The sequence below is a fragment of the Scleropages formosus genome, chromosome 9 (assembly GCF_900964775.1).
Source record: "Scleropages formosus chromosome 9, fSclFor1.1, whole genome shotgun sequence".
Taxonomy (NCBI): Eukaryota; Metazoa; Chordata; class Actinopteri; order Osteoglossiformes; family Osteoglossidae; genus Scleropages; species Scleropages formosus.
Genome location: NC_041814.1, coordinates 14081278 through 14085853, shown reverse-complemented (window position 1 = coordinate 14085853; position 4576 = coordinate 14081278). Strand labels below are relative to the sequence as shown.

General features: G+C 41.4%; 1 pseudogene; it reads right to left on the bottom strand.

Moving 5' to 3' along the window:
* LOC114911256 (cytochrome P450 2J2-like) overlaps nucleotides 1-4194 on the bottom strand; it is an 8456-nt pseudogene extending 4262 nt beyond the window's left edge.
* Nucleotides 4195-4576: the final 382 nt, after the last annotated feature.

The window sequence follows — 4576 nt, the reverse complement described above, 5'->3', positions numbered from 1 at the left end:
AAAAAAAAAAAAGACAAATTATGTTCTGTTCTGTATTGGAACAGATACCAGCAGAACAGATAATAACTGTATTTCACTTCATGCAAAAAAATTCTGCAATTCAACTGGTTACTTCTCTAATATTACCTTTTCCATCTCAGAAAAGAAGCTGTCAATGTAGTCTCTCGGAGTTGAAGGGTCCCAATCCTCCTTGTGCTCCTTAATTTTCAGCTTTACAAAGTCAATCAAAATTCTCAAGTGGGAAAATATTTTTTGTGTGGACCAGGTACTCTTCGCATCAGCCATGGAAACATGTTGTACAACTAAAGAACAAAAACAGTAAATTCCTCAGAAAACTTTTATTTCTATAAATTACTTATAAATGAGACAGGATTAAGTGTCAACACAAATAAAATCCCTAAAATCAATGAAAAACTACACACAAGTAAAATGAGGTACTTTACCTGAGCCCAAATGCTTCCCTCCAGATAAACTACTTCATTGATTAATTTCAGCAGTGTTTGGAAGTAGCTGTCGCTGTAGTCAAACCGGTCGCCAAACACCACACAGCTGATGATGTTGGCAACAGCATTGTTAACAACGGAAAGAGGTTCAAATGGCTGACCTATGGGAGTTTTTATGACCAAAGTAGAAGCAGTCAGTGATGATCAACAAATTAAAAAATCAAAATTAAAAGAGCAGTACCTGTTTCCAGGTCTTAGTCATACCTTGAGTGTTCCCTATGACTTCATTTAGGAACCTACATTCCACTTGGATCTGTGACTCAAGACTTTTCTTCCCCAGTCCAAAGTTTCTCAGAGTATGGAGGGCAAACCTTCTTTGCTGTTTCCACTGATACCCATTGGAGACAGCCAAACCTTTAAAACATTTGTATTAATTTAGTGTTTTTCAAGTTAGCATTTCAGTATCATTGTTAAAATCTGGCATCCATTTATAGTCCGTTAGTGGATGGAACAGGTTCAGAGATTTTTAATATTACTGTTCTAGCCTTAGTGGGGGGCGCGGTGGCGCAGTGGGTTGGACCGGGTCCTGCTCTCCAGTGGGTCTGGGGTTCAAGTCCCGCTTGGGGTGCCTTGCGGCAGACTGGCGTCCCATCCTGGGTGTGTCCCCTCCCCCTCCGGCCTTACGCGCTGTGTTGCCGGGTAGGCTCCGGTTCCCCGCGACCCCGAATGGGACAAGCGGTTCAGAAAGTGTGTGTGTGTGTGTGTGTGTGTGTGTGTGTTCTAGCCTTTTGAATGAAAATGAATGTGAATGACAAATGGCTCAATAAGAGACGCAGTCAGCATTACATATACTAAGTTTCCCAAGCTTTACATAAGAATTGCTTAACTATATGCTTGTTCATATGAGTCAACATCAGGAGAAACAATATTACCTTTGTTCTGGATAATATCAGTAAATATTGGTAATGATGGACGATCAACAAAGTTTTCACCGTGTTCAACCAGGGCTTCCTTCACAGGCTTTAGACCATTTACGAAAACCATCCTTTGTCCCAGTCGAATACTAAAAATATTTCCATATTGCTTGGCAAACTAGAAAAAGCAAAACAAAAACTCAATTAACACAGTAATTACTGATGAACTATATATGTTCGCTGAAAAATTATGTCAGTGAGTTATGTGGGCTTCTTCGAATACACACAATCAGTCTGAAACGGCTTGTCCCAAGCAGGGGTCACGGCGAACCGGAGCCTAACCCGGCATAAGGCTGGAGTGGGAGGGGACACACCCAGGACGGAACGCCAGTCTGGCGCAAGGCACCCCAAGCAGGACTCAAACCCTAGACCCACCAGAGCGCAGGCCCTAGCCAAACCCGCTGCGCCGCCGTGTCCCCCCCTTCATATACAAAATATTGTAATGTTCATACAAAATCGGAACCAGTGAAAAAGTGTACAAGTGAAAAGGGTAGACAATGGCAGCTCTGTGTGAATGGTACATGATTCTAAGTTCCAACCTCCTGTCAGGACAACATCCTACAATCACCAAAGTTCACGTGTTCCCTGGTACCTGACTGTGATTTTGCTGTTTCTGTAAGGGATCTAAAGTGGGTGTGCCAGGAATATTCTGCTGGCGGTGTGTAAATTTTGTGACAAATACCCACAATCCAAGAATTCTCATCAAATCTCTGTATTAAGAGAAGCAGAAGGCAGGCACAAAATCCTTTGCTAGTGTGCTACATGAGTCATCTCCAATTTTTTTCAAAGAAAAAAATGTATGAGATGCTTCCCTTGATACGACATCACATTCAACCAAGACTTTTTTTAAAAGCAACTGACAGTCACATCTATTTATTCAGCAGGGTAATTTTACTACAGCAATTTAGGGTAAGTGCATTGCTCAAGGGTACTACAGCTGGGGGTGGGATTCAAACCTGCAACCTTTGGGTTCAAAGGCAACAGCTCCACCCACTTCATTACCAGCTGTCCCTTACATGTAATAAAAATCATTTTACATTCAGTATATTACAGTATCTGCTATTTGTTCACTCTTTTACCAAGTCAAACACAAACCCCTTTCACAATAAAACGTAATGGTACTGATCTTTAAGTCTAATGGTCTGTGATACTATTTATTTAGTTACTTCAAAGTTCAACTCATTTTGACTTAATGCGTCTAGTATTATACATTGTTTCACTGATTTTTATAGTAGTGTTTTATGCCTCTATTTTAAAGTAAAAAATTAATCACATCCAGCATATAGCTGTTAAGAATTAAAGAATAATAAGGAGAAACAATGGGCAACAGCTGTTTGCGATCAACATATTCATATTGTACCTGTTTTATTCCACTGATATCTTTCACACTGTAATAATAAAGACATTAACATTTATAATGTTTTACATCGAGGAGGGAATGACACACAGCAAAATGAATATATTTTACTGATAAATAAAAACATGGGTAGGAATACTTCCAAATATATATATATCCACAATTATTAATTTAACTTGTACTTTTCTCCCAGTAAGTTACAATTAATAATTGCAAGTACACACACACACACTTTCAGAACCGCTTGTCCCATATTATGGGGCCGCGGGGAACCGGAGCCTACTCGGTAACACAGGGCGTAAGGCTGGAGGGGGAGGGGACACACCCAGGACGGGACGCCAGTCCGTCGCAAGGCACCCCAAGCGGGACTCGAACCCCAGACCCACCGGGGAGCAGGACTGTGGTCCAACCAACTGCGCTACCGCACCCCCTAATTGTAAGTATTAATAATTGAATTATTTACTCATTTATACATCTAGGTAATTTTACAAAAACACTAATGACAAGTAAGTACTTCGAATGTACAGGCCAGGTGGGATTCGAACCTCAAACCTGTGGGTCTAACTTAGGCAGCAGCTCTAACCTTGAGCCGTTCCTCGTACTAGTCGGACTTTATTATTCTTTTTTACGAAGTTTGAAAAATAGAAATAGCGCAACAGCAGAAATCGAAGGAAAAACAGCAACACGCCGTTTTCGTTCTGTCCTCAGAACTAGAAGGCGAACAGAATCTCACAGCAAAACGACAATCCGCTCAATTCACCTCCTCCTGCCTTGTGAATCTGTTGGTTTTAACGGCTGCATTAAATTCATTTAGAGACAAAACGCACGTACCTCTGCTACCTGGAGATGAATTCTATCTGAATCGATACGGAAAAGATCTCCCACAAAAGGCAGGGACCACGGTGGTCCAGGAGGAAAGTTTTTCGGAGCCTTGTTTTTAATTAGGTCCACAAGTATCAAAAACACAAAGAGAAAGATTAAAACACTGCTGAGGTCTAACCATCCTGAGAAGAAGAGGACGGACATGGTTGCTGTCATTGCTGCGTATTACAGGTGAAACCAGTTCTGCTCCCTCTCTGCCTCCAGAAATGTACCGTATTGAACTTTGAGAAATGTTCCGCAAGACTGGAGCTCGAGTAACGATCCGGCTAATGAGTTAGCCCAGATCCTCACGTGGATTCCAGAGAAAAGCGTATATTATATAAATCCAGACGGACACGGACAAAAGGAAGCTCTTCTTTTTAATATCTTGTAGACAACTATGGATGACATATTTCACACAGCTGTCCTTACAATAAAATAAACAACATTAAAGTAATCTCCAAAACGTGCGAGGCACAAAATGTGTACACGGCCAAGTATATCAACCTGCGCGCGCGGGAGCGAGGACCAAGGTGGAGGAGCAACCCCTTAGTCTCCATCATGATACGTCATCATTACAACACTTTTGATGGACACTTGAGTGACCAATCAGAGTCTGAGTCCCGCCCACTGGCAGGTCAACTCCACGGCGAGAAAAACTGTGGTTTATGTCAGTTGCGCTTGTTTACGTTCATTCTCGGGTTTGTTTATTAACCTACTTGTAATTACTTTCTGGTTTAATTTAGGTGAATATTTTTTACGGGAGCAATTTAGGGTGATTACTTTGATTGCGGATACTAAAGAGGGCAGCGGTTTTGAACCGCGGTCTCTCTGGCTTGGACTTAGCCGATGCCGATGGTTATAATCATTATGATACTGACTTCGTTCTTGATCTGCTTATATCACAGAAACTGAAATATAGAACGCCCTTTTCATAAAAC